This window comes from Nelumbo nucifera, chromosome 7, assembly GCF_055504915.1.
Source record: "Nelumbo nucifera cultivar China Antique chromosome 7, China Antique-T2T, whole genome shotgun sequence".
Classification (NCBI taxonomy): Eukaryota; Viridiplantae; Streptophyta; class Magnoliopsida; order Proteales; family Nelumbonaceae; genus Nelumbo; species Nelumbo nucifera.
The window spans coordinates 51,370,194-51,387,529 of NC_142655.1; the positions used below are offsets into that span (position 1 = coordinate 51,370,194).

The 17,336-nt window shown below is 38.3% G+C and overlaps 1 pseudogene; it reads left to right on the top strand.

Annotated features, from left to right (window-relative positions):
• The first annotated feature begins 6,339 nt into the window (after positions 1-6,339).
• Positions 6,340-10,520, top strand: LOC148790483 (transcription factor MTB1 pseudogene; annotated as a pseudogene).
• The last annotated feature ends 6,816 nt before the right edge of the window (positions 10,521-17,336 follow it).

A 17,336-nucleotide genomic window follows, 5' to 3' on the forward strand; every position in this document is an offset into this window, starting at 1 on the left:
GCAATGCCACTGGAGAGGGGTGAGAGACGACTGAAGAGTTGTTGAAGAACCACCACCACCACCATCAAGGTAATACAATCCACCAGCTTCATGCCCTCCACCAATCTTCATCCCCGTCTTGAGACCCTAAAATACACAAGATGAAGGGAAAAGGTGATAGAGCAATTATAAGACTTGGTCAATTTACTAACAGACATAAAATTAAAAGGAAATTTGGGTACATACAAAACTGAAGACAAAGATAATGAACTAGTTTTAACATCACCAATACCACTTATGGAAGGAGTGAAACGTGTAGCAAGGGTGACAGTGTGGGTTGTAGAGGATGAAGAAAGTGAAGAGAACACACTTGGAGTCTCAATCATGTGACTGGAAGCTCCAAAGTCAATGATCCAATGGGAGAGTTTGGATGCCAGACAAGACATACCTGAGTTGGCAAGTGTAGTTGTACTCGGCTGAGAAGTAGCCTGGATCAACCGCTCATATTCAGTACGTGAAATAATCTTCATCTTATGTCTGGAGGCATCTATAGATGAAGGAGTCTGACCGGTCTGTTGACTCCCTTGTTCCATATCACCACTTGCCACTACATGATTAGCCCAAGATGACAGTGGGCCATGTAGATCATAGCAAAATTTAACAGCGTGCCCATCCATACCACAATGTGTACACTTTCTCGGACCATGATTACAAACTCTACCACGAGCTCCCCCGGAATCTCGGCCTCCAACACGCCCACCACCACGACTGTACACGTGTCCACCTCTACCACCATGGCCTGGCTGGCTCTGATGAGCTACTCCTCTACTACCACGACCGCCCCCTCTAGCCACTTCAAGGGCAGTCCTATCAGATATCATGGGGTTCTCTGGAGGGCCAACAAAAATCCTCCAGAGACGGGTAAACACCTCCTTGAGAGAGGGTAGGGTAGACCCACCTAGTATCTGAGCCATCACCGGTTCATATTCAAACTTCAGCTCCACCAGAAATCTGGTTACATCAAGTTGCTCTCTCTGTTGTTGCTAAATTTTAACATCAGATGTATGGGAGTGATACACACTCAACTCATTCCTCAAATTTCTCAGACTAGCATAATACTCTTCAAGACTCAGGTTACCCTATTGCAGACTAAAATACTCTTGATAGAGCTGATATACTCTGGTGGTGTTATCCTGCCCTGAATAAAGCATCCTTGCATGATCCCAAATTTCCTTGGTTGTGTCTAAGAGCAAGAAGTTTACACTAATCTTAGGTTCCATATTGTTCCATAGCCAAGTCATAATCTGTGCATCTTCTTACTCCCAATCACCATACTCCTAGGAACCTACTATTGCATACCCACTGATCTGAACCTACCATTGCATGCATACCCACTGATCTGAACCACACATCTGAACCTACCACGAACCTACTATTGCAGCCCTCTTCGTTCCATCGATTAGAGGGTTCTCTACCAATCACCTGAAACCACAACTTCACACCCAAGTGAATACATTAAAACCTCCAGAGTGAACAAATGGCAACTCCTTTTTAGCCCTTTTAAGAAACTCCAAAAAAAAAAGAAAAAAGGAGGAATAAAACTGAGAGATCATGAACAAATCAGGATTGACTTAACCTGGGTGCTCTGATACCATGTCACGATTTATATTCTTCAGTTTCAGATCTGTTCTTGTTGTAAAAGAGAAGAAGTAAGAGAGACAGGGAGAGAAGAAGAGAAGGAGAAAATGAAGGAAAAGAAACCTGTTCGAACCAAGAGAAGAGAATTGTTCTCATTCTCTCTTAGGTTGGCCATGATATATAGTTTACTAAGATAAGTATCAAATGTCAATTATGCCCCTATTTAAGTTGGGACACATCAGCACTTAACTAAAAGACACATCACTATATTAATGAAACCCAAATGACTATTCTACCCTTATTTTAGTTGACACTAACGTGTACCCGTACTGTTTACATATTGTCTTAAAGTACCCTTAAGTTTTCTGACAATTTACTAGCTCTACCCCTGCCATTAATATCTATTAATGTTCCGTTGAAATTCATACACATGTGACACCATGTGATGTATAAATTTTCTTTAAAACCCAATTGTGCCCTTCGTCCCTCTCCCTTCTTCTTCACCATCCCTCTCCCCGGTGGCAGCTATAGAGAACCACTCCCTGTTGCTCCGCTGCCATCACCACCATTGTCGTCATCTGTATCTGACCACTGTTAGCATAATGAACCCAGGGAGGCCATTACATGTCACTGGACCACTACTGGAGAGATTATCCATTGTTGCAAAACGGTGATGAAATAGGGGCTGGAGAGAACAAAGGAACGGAGAGAGAGAGAGAGAGAGAGAGAATTAATGATGGCAAAATGGGTCATGGCGAGTTCAGATCTAGAGGAAGTGAAAAGGGTTGGCAATGAGCAATATAAAAAGGGGGAATTTTGTAAGTTCTTTGTTGATCAATTGGGATTCCATTGGCAGTGATGTACATCTTGTCGAAGCCACTATTGATCTTCCTGGGTGAATCATTGGAGATCGCATTGGCAGCAGCGGTGTTCAGCTACGACCTCAGAGAGCATAATGGCCCCCAATGCATACATATCGATGGTCGCAATAGCTCCGTACATCAGCTACGACACCACCTTCAGAGAGCTTGTATTTGTTCAAATTTTGAACTCACCTTGTGGATCTTAGCCGGTGATGCACGAGCTTTTATCCAATCGAGCTTGATAAATAGCAAAGAGATAGAGAGAGATTTACCCGTTGAAGCTTTTTGACCCCTTGAAGAATTCTGATATGGGTTAGTTGTAGTAAGATACTCCAAGATTGTTGTACAGTACATAGCAATTGTTGCCCCTACTCTTCCATTAGCTGCAATCCTGAACTTCAAGAGACGATGGATACATCCAACAGGGAATTGTAAGCCTATTCGACATCTTTCCCATAAAAAATATTAGAGTTTTCAATGATTTGGGAATGGAAAACAAACTCAGAAGCAGTTGCTGAGAGGGGTAGAAATAGAGAGAGAGGTGAAGAGTAGCAAAGGAGGAAGAGGACAAGGAGGCAGTGAGGAGCCCAGCTCCTGTACATAGTGATGAGCGAAAAGTTTAAGTACATGTGGATAGGCTTCAGCGTGCAAGCTTTCCATGGTTTTTCAATAGAATCAACCACCTCTGATCCCTGACCCCTTAAATGAATCTCTTGGACTCTCTCCCTCTATTTATTTATTATGGCAGCTCACCCTCACGGGATTTTGAGATGTTTCAGAAATATGTCTTTGTTGGGTTTGAATCTCACTTGCCATTCCTTAAAAACATGGGCCTGAATCCTATGGATTTAAATCTCTAGCGATGCAACTCAATCAGCAACAATATTTCAAGGTATTTACGAAAAGAATTAATCATTTTAGTTCTCATTGTTGTGCTTATACACTACACTACCCTTCTCCGAAAGCTTTGACGTGTTTTCTTTCGATACTGTGTTGTTGGAACTAAAGTGTGAATGGAGACCCATTGAGCCGAAAGAGCAATTCTAGGTGGAAGTTGAGAGAGCAAAGGCAAACGGTGAAACAGGGGATGGAATTTGAGGAATAGTGGAGGGAAAATTCAACATTTCGTTTCTTTCCATTAGCACTTTACAATAATGTCAATTGTCAGAAAACTTAAGAGTACTTTAAGACAATATGTAAACAGTAAGGGTACAATTTGTCAATTTCGTGAGTAGTAGGGGTAGTTTAAGAGATTTACCCTTAAACGGAATACCATGGCAACGAGCGGAAGATAGGCCTGATTTGGTTGCTAGGGTCTTCTATATTAAATTGAAGCAATTACTTTTGGACTTAAAGAATGATAAACTATTTGGAGAAGTTATTATAGGTATTTACATATTTAATTGAATTTCATCATAAAAATGTAATTAAATTAATTATCATGTAATAATTAATTTTTCTTTTTAAATTACAGATGTCCATGTAGTTGAACTTCAAAAGAGAGGGTCTCCACGTGTTACATACTTAAAACCCTGGCAAAAGAAGATATGCCTGTAACAGCTGATGATATCGATACTATGATATGTGCAGAAATACCTGATAAGGAAAATGATCATCTTCTTTATGAAACAATGGTCCGGTGTATAATACATGGTCCGTGTGGTGACCATAATCCAAATAGTCCATGTATGATCGAGGGGAAGTGCTCGAAGGGTTACCCAAAACCATTTTGTTGTGAAACCAATGTAGGTAAGAATGGATTTGTTGCATATCGAAAGCATAAAAATGGGAAAAAAGTTATGATAAATGGGGTTGAGATTGACAGTCGATGGGTCATTCCATATAATCCATATTTATTATTTAAGTATAATGTGCATATCAATGTTGAACAATGTGCATAAAAAAAAAGTCATTAAGTACTTATATAGGTACATACAAAAGGACTCAGACCGAGCTTTAACCGAACCGAAAACCAGTAACAGAAACCAAACCAAACCTATCGATTAACCAGTTGACTGGTTCGGTTCATTGGTTTTTCGATCTTTTTATTTTTACAATATATATTATAAAAATATATATAAATATTTATTTATAAATATAATGCATATTTATTAATTTATAATATACATAAATATATATGTATAATATATAGAAATATATGTATACCAGTCGGTTCGGTTAACCGCTGGTTTTCTATATTGGTTAACCAAAACCAAACTGATATCTTTAGTTTTTTTACCAATTTTTCGATTCGGTTTTTCATTTTTTTTTCTCACCCCTAGACCGAGCAACTGTAGTATTTGAAGAAAACAATGTGCCCATTACAAGTGGTAGAAGTTAACAATATCAACAGGTGGATGACAATATTGTGATTGTTGTTACATATCTTCACTTGAGTCATGTTGAAGGATATTTAAATTTGAAATGCAAGAACACTTTCCAACAGTTGAGTGATTGCAATATCATTTCCTAAATCAATAGAATCTCATCTTTTCAAATTTTGATGACCTCAACGCAATTCTTGCTCGCTCAGTTGTTAAAGATAGTATGTTGACAAAATGGTTTGAAGCAAATTAGAATCAAGAACCTCAATGGTGTTAAAGAGTGAAAAAGAAGAAAATGACAAACATGTATAGGGAAAGTATATTATGCACATGCAAACTCAAGTAAAAGGTATTATTTACATATGTTGCTTCATAAAATAAAAGGAACATTATGTTTTAAAGATTTAAGGATAGTTAATGGTGTTGTGTATGCAATCTTTTAGGAGGCTTGCTTTGCTTTAAGATTGCTTGATGATGATAATGAATGGCATGAAGCAATATCCGAGGCATCATTATGTGCATTGGCGTCACAATTAAGAAATTTATTTTGTGAGGTTTTAATGTTCAGTGAAGTTACAAATCCTTCAGAGCTTTGGGAACAACATTGGGAAGACCTCACAGATGATTTTTAAGTAACCATGAGAAAACATACTGGTGATCTTACATTAGAATTAGATTCACCTATGTTGAAAGACATGACACTTTATGAGATTGAAAATATTTTGAATAAAAATTAAAGGTCTTTAAAAGAATTTCCACCCATGCCAATGCCATCCGACCAATACTTCCAACTCTTGTGCAATAGTTGATTCGCGAAGAATTGAATTATGACAGTGCAGTGGAAGCTCAAAACTTTTCTACATGGCATGAAGGCTTAAATGCATATCAAAAATCAGTAACAGTGCGGTGGTCTATTTTTTGTTTATGGGAATGGTGGGACAGGGACAACTTACCTTTAGAAAACAATAATTGCCAAGCTTAGGGCTAAAAATAAAATTGTTCTGTCAATTGCTTCTTCAAGGTTCAATATCACTTTAAATTTACATGAATCACCATGTTGTTCAACCAACCAGCAAATAGATTTAGCTAAATTGATCCAAAAAATAGATTTAATTATTTAGGATGAAGCTCCTATGACAAATACGAATGCATTTGAAGCGGTTGACAGACCTTTTAGCAATATAATGAAAAGAATGTCAGCAATTGCATAAGATACAATTTTTGGAGGGAAGTTGGTTATTCTTGGAGGTGGTTTTCGCCAAATCTTATCAGTTATCAGGAAAGGTGGAAGAGAACAAATTGTTGCATTTGCGATTTAAAGATCACACCTATGGGATCGTTGTCAAGTTTTTACACTTTAAACCAACATGTGTATTCTGTCTCTAAATATTACAAAAGAATAGCGTCTGCAATTACAATAATTTGTAGATTAGGTTTTACAGATTGGAAATGGTAAGGTGTTGGCTATATTTCTTGTTAAAGGTAAAGAGCCAAATTGGATACAAATTCCAAAAAGTTTCTTATTGACAACAATAATGGAGGAATGCAACTTTTTCTTGATACGACATATCCATGATTTGAGGAGAGATATACTGATTGTCATATTTACAACAGCGTGGTATGTTGGCCCCAAGAAATATTGATGTTGATAAAATAAACTCAATTGTGCTCATAAAGCTGCTAGGAAATGTGTAAACATAGTTAAATGTTGATAGGTTAATTTCAGTGAATGATGAGGATAACAAGAAAAATATGAATCCTTCGGATTGTTACACTCCCTTAATTTTCTTGGACTTCCAAATCACAACTTGGAGCTTAAAGTTGGGGCCTTGTTATACTTTTACAAAATTTGAATCTATCAATTGGCTTGTGTAATGGGACCCACTTAATTGTTCAAAAGATGGGTAATCGGGTCATTGTAGTGAAAGTAATTATAAAGACTAATGCAGGGAATACCATATTTAATCCAATGATTACTCTTTCACCCACTAATAAAGAGTGGCCATTTATGATAAAATTGAGACAATTTTCTTTATAGTTGGCATTTGCCATTTATGATAAAAGTTAAGGGCAAACAATGTAACATGTAGGTATCTATTTTCAAAACCTATATTCTCTCATGGATAGTTATATGTTGCTATATCCTGTACAACTTTTCCATCTGAATTAAAAATTTTAATACAAAATAAAGGTGGTGAACTTGATGATTTCACACAAAATATTATTTATCAAGATATATTGTTACAACAGGTATCATAAATATGTATAATAAAAAAATATATAATCTTCTTAAATTATTTAAGTTGTACTTTTATTGCATTATTTATTTGTTGATTATTAATTGTAACTTTTTCTTTTAATTTTAAAACGAGGCCTCCTTTACCTAAAGTTTACCCAAGATTCAGCCATCGATTAGTTATTAGAAGGCTAAGGAGGGAGTTTAATGAAGAAATATTGATTGAAGGCACACCAGTGAAGGATTATTGTTTTAAGAAAATCCAACTTGCATCAAAATTAATGGACTATAGTTTCAACATACCTCCTCAGTCTATAATTAATGTCATTATTGGTACTCTTGGACTAAAATGGAATGGTGTAATTGATAGCATATACTTGCACAAAATTCCAAATGATCCATTGGTGTTGACGACGGATCTATTGATGGAAGAAGAGCGCGATATCAACCAGTTGTGGATTGAGTTCAAACAAAGGCCGAAAGAAGAAAGGGCATCTCTCTTAAATCACTGTACCACCAAACAAAACCTATTCGATCAATTGCAGAGAAAATGTTTTTTAGTGACAGTAAAAATTTTTTACTATCCATTTGTATCCACATTACCAACACATTTATTAGAAATGGGCTTGCAATACATTGTAGAACAGATACCATATGATTTTCAGGACTTATTGGATTTTTTGATGGATTTCGATGATGAGGCCATGATGATTGCTACTTAAGTCATTCTAATCATCAAGATACTTAGTAAATATCACATCATTTTGTTTTTCTAATAGACAATGCATTAGTGAACAATATTGTTTTGTTAAATTAGCTACACTTTTTAAATGGATTACAAATTATATATATATATATATATATCCTCATGAAGATTTTGTCTTAATGGATACTAGTTTATAACTTTAGTTCTTTCACTCATGTAAAATCAATTTGATTGCTCTTACAATATGGAATTTTCTTATTTATTTAGTTACCTTAACAGAATGGCATTTCACCCAACTTTAATTTCTAAGATGAAATTTTCAAAGAAATATTGGGACCTAAAAGGTTGCTTTATTAGAAAGTTTGATGTTCATTCATTTGGAAAGGGCAATAATATTCAAAAAGTGTGCATATTGAAATTTGTTGATTCCTAGGTAAGTTTTTATGCAAATAGATATTAATTTTTATTTTATTTACATGGACAATAATAATAAATTAAATCACATTGTAATTTGTAGGGGGGTGACATTAAAGTCAAAATGTTTGTTGCAGAAATTGAAAAGTTTTGGGATGAATTAAATGAGGAAGTAGTATGGTTTGAAGAATTGCCTACAAATTCCTCTATATAAATATAACTTTGTTACATTTGATCATATTGTGGAATAAGTTGGCAAAAATGTTTTTATAAGTATGTTTTGTTTTGCTCTTGTCTTGGACATTTGATCATATTACAATGTATGTTTTACATTTGGTATAACATTTTCATTTATTATAAATGTTATTGGAGCAATTATTTATTTGGACGACACGGCCTTTGTGTATCCAAACTCGAAAGAAAAGGAAATTCTTTTATTAGACCAACAGTAAATTGATGTAATATGTTCATGCATACTAATAAGTATTATTTAATTTAACATCATCTTAAATATGATTATTTGTTTTTGTTTTTGAAAGATCGGTTCCAATGAGGTTCACTTTATGGGATAGATTTGTTGATATTATTGAATCACGTGCTCCAGAAATAAAAGAATGATTTACAATTATTATTGGAAATTGTGTAAAAGTGGTGCATTATAGAGGTAACTTTATATTTTGATAGATTTAAAAGAAAAAATAATATAACATGACAAACTATAACGACTATAATGAATACGAGATTGTCTTTCAATTCCTTCACTTCAAAAGAAGAATTACTTCGACCATGGTAAATAACATTTAATAATAATTGATATAACTGAACTATTTGTACGAGTTAGTTTAATATTTGTTTGTTTTACAAGTTTGATGACAATGAAGAAGCAATCAAGATGGTTCAACATTATTATAAAATTTGGAGAGTTTAAAGTAGCTTTTTTGGGTAAATTACAAAGACCCCCCCCCCCAGTACTATGGGGTCTATGACAAAGACCCCTTGTACTATGACTGTGAGACAAAGACCCCCTTCCGTTAGCTTTTCATTAAAATCCGTCGTTGTAATGTTTTTAAATCCCCATACTACCCTTGTAATAACTATTGATTGAGAAAACATTATTCATCTTCCTCGATCTCAATACACGAACAATAGTGGTGGTAGTTGTTGCAGTGGGCGGACTTCCGTTGAAGTCCTCCCTCTCAGTAGAGAGCCGAAGGAAGGGGAAGAGTCCGAAGCTACCCACAACCTAAGCTTTCGGGTTGAAGACAAAACTCAGCAGAAGATGAGGAAGAGGGTCCTACAGAAGATTCACACTTTCTTTGGAGGTTCCGATGAGGAAAGCAATGCATTTGTCTTGGACAGGGTCACAGACACGGAGATGTTTTTCCTTGATTCCAGGTACTTCTTCTTTCCTTAGGGTGAGGGGGCTTCTGGTAAGGCATTTGGATCAGGGAAGTACCCGTGGATTTCGGATGCCTTGAAATCACCTGATTACTGTGTCTGATCGTTCCTTGCGAGGTCTACTGGGCTCCAGACTGTTGTTCTTGTCTCCACAGATACTGGAGTGGCCAAATTGGGATCAGTCGGATCCATTTCTGAGAATTTGGAGGTGTTGCAGGCAATAAGGTCCATGTTCTCAAAGTCCGTCGCCTTCCCTATCCAGGTCAAACAGTTACCAGTTTCCAATGAGAAGAAAGATAGTAGTGCAATTGCATCAGATTCCTGGATCGCGGAATGAGCGAATGAGTTCCCAAAGATTTTTGGTCAGGATCTGAACCCAATTCGGTCCCGTTCTTTGTTGAACCCATTTCAGGCACAGATGCAAGCACAGAGACAAATTGATTTCACCAGGACAACTTCAAGGTCTTCTGTGATTACTCAACAGAGTGCCATAGAATTAGAGCAATCAGATGTTGAGGCTTCATGCAAGGAAGACCGTCCATGCCCAGTGGACGAGCGAAGGCCCAGGAAACGGGGCAAGAAGCCTGCAAATGGAAGAGAGGAGTCTCTTAACCATGTTGAGGCTGAGAGGCAGCGCCAGGAGAAGCTTAATCAACGACACTGAACTTCAGAAGAAGCTCAAGGACATGGGATCAGAGAGAGAAAAGTATGGCAACCAGTCAAGAGACACTGTAGCTTCAGAAGCCTATTATGTTGGAGATAATCGGAAGCAAGGCCCAGACATTGACATTCAAGCCCTTCGTGATGAGGTTATTGTAAGGGTAAGCTGCCCATTGGATGTTCATCCTATATCAAGAGTCATCCATGCATTCAAAGAAGCACAGATCACTGTGGTGGAATCAAAGATCTCTACTAGAAATGATACCGTCTTCCACACAGATCACTTACAAAGGAGAAGTTGATTACTGCTGGAAATGATACCGTCTTCAAGGTCTCCTGTGAATTTGCGAGTACTCGACAGAGTGCCATAGAATCAAAGCACTCAGATGTTGAAGCATCATGCAAGGAAGACCGTCCATGCCCAATGGACGAACGAAGGCCCAGGAAACCGGGCAGGAAGCCTGCAAATGGAAGAACCATGTTGTTCGTGTATCATGAGGTCGGGGAAGATGAATAGTATTTTCCCCCAATTAATAGTTATTACAAGGGTAGTATGAGGATTAAAAAATATTGCAATGACCGATTTCAATGGAAAGCTAATGGAAGGGGGTCTTTGTCTCACGGTCATAGTACAAGGTAGTCTTTGTCACAAAACAAAGTACAGGGGGGTCTTTGTAATTTACCCTTTTTTTGTATAGAAATTACATTAATGAAGTCTATTATTTTGTTACACTAATACATTAGTAAATATCTATTTTTTTTCTACATTATTTTATTGGATTACCCATGTTAGCATGTCTCTCCTTTGAGTGAAGTTATTTATCTATTTTTTCCATTTGTTGTATTTTTTCCTATTATTTTTTGTTTTAAAAATATAAAAAAGTAAACATAAATTGCCATCGATAAAGCTGTACACTATTATCATGTCATCAATAAAGTTTTACACTATTATCAATATATTATATTATTAAAGGAGGGAGAGAGAGGGGGGGGAAAGAAATATTATATTATTAGAGAGAGAGAGAGAATTAAGTGTATTATTGAGAGAGATAAATATTACATTATTAGAGAGAGAGAGATTATATTATTAAAGAGAAACAGAAAATATTATATTATTAGAGAGAAAGAATTAAGAGTGTGTTAACGAGAGATAGAGAGACATTGGATAGTTTATTAGGCTCCCTAGAGAATGGAATTTTAACTCAAGAGAGCAATAATGCAATATGTTATCAAAAGAGAGAGAGAGGGGGGGGCATTTGGTATTTTAGGCCCCCCCTAGAGAATAGAATTGCCATTCAAGAGTTTTAAAGAGACTCATGATCAAAGTATTAATAAAATATTAATAGACTATTAACAAAATATTAGTAAAATAGTAATAACATAATAATAAATTAATAACAAGAAACAAAGATATGGATTTTTAAATATAATAATGTATAAATATTTTATTTATACAATGTAAAGTAATAATAGTATAAATTAGCAAAATATTGATAAACTAATAAGAAAATAAAACAAATAATAAAGTATTGAACCAAACAACAACAATCAAATTCCAACTTGGTTCCCAATTGAACCAAACATGCGTTAGAAATAGGTGACTCTAATTCCAATTTTGTTTCCGATTCCAATCCTGTTTTTAAAATAATAATTATTAATAAAACTTAGTAAAAATTAAAAATAGATTTATCTTATAATAAAAGTCAAGAAATTTGGTTTACTTCAATTGTTAGTTAAAAATATTTCAATTTCACATAAAATCAAACTTAATGGATTCAAATTTGAATCACCTTATGTGAGATCTGACTGGATCTTTGGGTCGGATTGGATCCAGATATGCTCCATATATAATAAGATATGTAGTGTAGCATGGCTATCCTTTCTCACTGCCATTTATCTATTTGGTTTCCTTAAAACTCAAAATAAAAGTGTTTAATTTCACTTAAAAATCAAATTTAAGGAATACTAATAAAAATAAGAAATTTAAACACTGATTAAAAAATTTGTTAGTTTATGTTTTACTAGCAAGGACCCTTGCCATGCATGGAATTTGTCAACAAAAAGTGAAATAATGAAAACTGATAAGGAAGGAACGCTATGTTGCTTAAAATAATTAACTTTCTTTTATTAATGCTATGATTTAGTAATTTAGATTAATTATATTTAATAATTTTTAACAAAAATAATAAATTATTTCTAATGATTAAATGTTTTAATTTTCTACTTTATTAATAAATTATTGTTCTATTTTATTTATTTTACTTTATTAATGATTAAATGTTTTAATTTTTTGTTAATGTTACTTAAATATTTAAAATACTTAAATATAAACAAATATATAATGTTAAGTTATAGCCATAATTAAATTAATCTATAGATTAGCTTTTTTAGTCATAATTAAATTAATCTAAACCCGAGCTCAAGGTTTAAGACTTCGAGTTGGGCTTTTATTAATTTTAGTTATTAGGTATCAAATTATAGTTTTCTGACAACTAACCAATTAATAAGATTTGAATATGAATAGGGATGGCAATGTTCCCTGTCCTAATGGGTACTCAACATCGGGTCGAGGATGGAGATTGTCTTGGTAGGGATGGCAATTGATAGTGATACCCAACCGATTATAGGGACAAAGATGGGGGAGTGAATTCCTCGTCCCATCCTAACCCCCCGATTATATATATATAATATTGTTTATGATATTTTTTATGTCAAAATACATTTAAAGTATTTTTATATTTAAAAAAAAATCCCTTATTTTAAGTAAATATATTTGATGAAAACAATTTTAATTTAAAAATTATGGGGATTTAAGTTCCCAACAAAGAACCCATCTCCGTTAGGAATCAGGGATGGAGGGTCATATTTATCCCTGATGGAGGTCGGGGTCAAGGACAGGGATTTGTTTCAAAGTAGGGATCAAGAACGGGGAGTATGGTCCCCACCCCATTACTATAGTTTTATAATTAACATGGGCGAGCCTATCCCTATCCCAAACCCGGACAAATATTATTATGTTTAGGGTGTGGTCTAGGTTGGGCTACGCAACCTATAAAATAGTTAATACACCATCAAAACCTAGCTTGAGATCTTTTATGTTTTTGGTTCATTATGCTACACAATGAGGGTAGCTCAACGACAACCCCCCATATCTCCTTTGGGTTTATATTAATAATTTTTTTAAAATTAGTTAAATAACCAAAAATAATCTATTAATGCATGCATGGGTTGTGCTTAGATTTGATTCAGTCTAATTACAAATTTCACGCTCTTAGGGGTGTAACTTAAGGGAAGGGGTTAGGTTGAGGATCAACCAAAGCCTAACCTAAAGTCTTAAACCATGAGCTTGGGTTTAAATTAATTTAATTACGACTAAAGAAGTTAATCTATGGATTAATTTAATTATAACATTTAATTAGTAATGAAGTAAAATAAATAACATAGAATACTAATGGATAATATGAAAAAATAATTATTTATCAAGTAATTAGTAGTAATTTATTATTTTTTTAAAAATTATTAATATAATTAATCTAAATTACTAAATTATTTTTTGTAACAAATTACTGAAATTATTAATATAATTATCAATTTTCGTTGTTTCACTTTTCCTTGATAGATCTCGTGCATCGCACAGATCCCCACTAGTAAATAGAAGAAAGAAAGCATACATCTCATATAGTTTTGGTTGTTCCTTGGTTCTTGATGTGGGTTAGCTTGGCCCTACCCACATAGGGCTAGAAGGCCTAGCCCACTAATGCCTGCTAACGTCAGCCACAGTAGGCGAGAGCCCTGCTGCCTTCGTACAGAGCCAATCACATAACTACCTGGTGTACCGCCAGGGCCTGTAGTCTGACCTCGTACGGCTCTCATCCGAGGCGTTCATCTTCACCTACCACCAACACGCTCAAGTATAAATAAGAGGTAACTGCCCCATGAAAAGGGGTTGGAATGGAGTAACTCCAACATTACTCACTCATTTACTTCCTACACCTACATTGTCTACCTAGCATTAATTTAGGGAGATTTGGTGCATCCAAGGACTCTCTCCAAGAGCACCCTTGCACTCTCCCCTACTTCACATCTCTTACTAACTTGAGCGTCGGAGCCTCCGCTTCGGGTATCCACCCTAAGGCCTCTGACACTTCCTGTCTTGCAGCATCTCAGATCACCGGGACCCCACCTCGGTTAGCAGTCCTCAGCTACCATAGTCCTCAGAAGTTACACTTCGCCTCGGTTTGCTGTCCTTGGCTTCGGTCAACCTCTTTTAAGGCCTCAGGATCATCGGCTAACGCTCGGAACTTGAAGGGTGAATTTACATTGTTGCCCTCGGCCAACCCGCACGGCAACAATTGGCGTTATCTGTGGGAACCTGGTTGCTAAGACGACCCCCACTTCAGGATAAACAATAACAACACTCTAAGATCCAAAATCCCTTTAAGCTCGGAAGCCATGGAGAGGACAGCCAGGAACAATCCGAACCTGGTTACCTACGAATAGTTTCAAGCCATCCTCGATCGCTTGGAACGCCTCACCCAAAGAATGGAAGAAGTCTGCCACCGAGCAGGAGGTCCCTCTCAAGGCGACCGCCCCGCGAGAACATCGAGGTACTGGCCTTCAGCCACGATAATCCGCTGGTCGTACCGTCAGAATTGGGCAATAATCGCCTCTCCGACTCACCTCAAAAGAATGTCTGTCCTCCTAGCCGAAGGGAGAGTGTGCCTGCTCAATCCGAAGACAGTCATCAATCTTCGGACCAGCACCACCGCCAGCGTAGGGAGGTCACCCAGGACAAAGGCGGGCAGTTCGGCCGCCGAGGAGTTCGCTCCCGAGGCGAGAGCCGACGCCACCCCACTCCACCTCCCGTCTCAGACCTCAGGGACGTCTTGAATGACCGTTGCGCCCGCAAAAGAGCGCGCGACCCCGTCTCAGAGTATTCAGGAGTCCGAGACGACACCCATCGGGTCTGCGAAGACAGGAGCAGGGTCCGTGCCCGTGCTAAACCAGGGATTGCCGAGTTACAAGCCAAGATCGGAGCCATCAAGGACGAGCTCCGCCAAGTCAAGGAGAGCCGAGTCGACGCCTCAACCGGTCACACCGACTCCGCCGGTTGCATGGACACATTCACCCCTGAAATCATCTCGGAGCCTCTCCCCCACACTTCAAGGCTCCCACACTGGAGACATATGACGGAAGCACCGACCCCGATGACCACTTGGAGGGTTTCAAAGTGCTCATGATACTATACAGTTATTCTTATGCCCTGACGTGCCGGACCTTCCAGGTTACCTTCAAGGGGGCCGCTCGTCGTTGGTTCTCCAGCCTTCCTTCTTGATCATTTAACTCGTGGGAGCAGTTTACAACTCTGTTCCTCGCACGCTTCATCAGCAGCAGATGATGCCAGAAGAGCATAGTCTCTCTAATGTCGATCAAACAGGAGCCGGGTGAAAGCTTGTGGTCTTACATTGACCGCTTCAAGAAAGAATAGCTCGAACTGCGAGACCTCGACCCTATGGTCTCCATGCATGCGGCCATCAACGGACTTCACCCCGGCTCGGCTCTCATGAAATAGAGTCTCTCATTCGTCAAGGACACCTCAGACAGTTTGTTGGAGGAGAGGCTGGCGCATCGTCATCCCAGCAGCAGCACCATCAAGTGTCAGGCATCATCGACATCATCGTCGAGGGCACGGCTTCGGGTGGAGCCTCGGCCTTGGCTCGAAAGGCCTATGCCAGGCAACTTAATATCTAGGAGCCTACCCTGAAGAAGAAGAAGAAATACCCGGACACCCCGAAGAGGCAAAGATGTCCACATTCCCTCGTCTTCACTGACGAGGACTTAGAGGGGGTTATTGTCCCCCACGACGATGCCCTTGTGGTCGCAGCCATCATCTCCAATTTTATGGTGAAAAAGATTTTGGTGGATAGCAGCTCGTTAGCCGATATCATTTTCTACGACACCTATGAGAGAATGAAGCTCGTGCCAGAGAAACTCCAGCCAACTGACACTCCCCATGTTGGCTTCTCCATCAGCATCACCAGGCCGGAAGGAAAGATCACCCTGCCCATCACGGTAGGGATAGTGCCACACAAGGTGACTTGGATGCATGAATTCCTAGTGGTGAGGGTCACCTCTCCCTACAACGTGATAATGGGAAGACCAACCCTTCATGCACTAGGGGCAGCCATGTCCGCTTATCACCTGGCCCTCAAGTTTTCCACCAAGCATGGCGTCGGAGTCGTTCGTGGGAACCAACAGATCACCCACCAATGCTATGTGACGGCTCTAAAGGGAAGAATAAGGAGGCCTTATCACTAGAAGGCCTCAACCCCCGAGAAGAACCAACGAGTTGAGGTCAACCAGCCGAGGACCTCGTCTTGGTCCCCCTGGATGAGTTAGCCCCAAAAAGGACAATTCACGTCGGGTCCAACCTCCCCCCTGAACGCCTATCTGAACTGCTAAGTTTCCTCAGAACTAACACCGATGTCTTTGCTTGGTCCACCGCTGACATGCCCGGAGTTGACCCTTATCATTACTCACAGGTTGAGCGTGGACCCAATCTCTAAACCAATTCGGCAAAAGAAGAGGAACTTTGCACCGGAACAATGGAAGTCTATAGGAGAGGAAGTTGATAAGTTACTCGACGCTGGCTTCATCTGTGAGGTACATTACCCCAACTGGCTATCTAATGTGATTTTGGTAAGGAAAGCTAATAGAAAATGGCGGATCTGTATTGACTTCACAGACCTTAACCGAGCCTGCCCGAAGGATAGTTTTCCTTTGCCGAGGATAGACCACCTCGTCGACGCCACTGTAGGGTATGAACTACTTAGCTTCATGGATGCCTTCTATGGGTACAACCAGATACAGATGCACCCCGACGATGAAGAGAAGACATCCTTCAGCACCGAGCACGGCACGTATTTCTACAAGGTAATGTCGTTCGGCATTAAGATTGCAGGGACCACTTACCAGCACCTCGTCAACAAGATTTTCAAGAATCAAATGGGGAGGAACATCGAAGCCTACATAGACGACATGGTGGTGAAGAGCCTGAAGGCCGAAGCGCACACCTCGGACTTGGCCAAAACCTTTGAAGCCAACCCAAGCTCAATCCG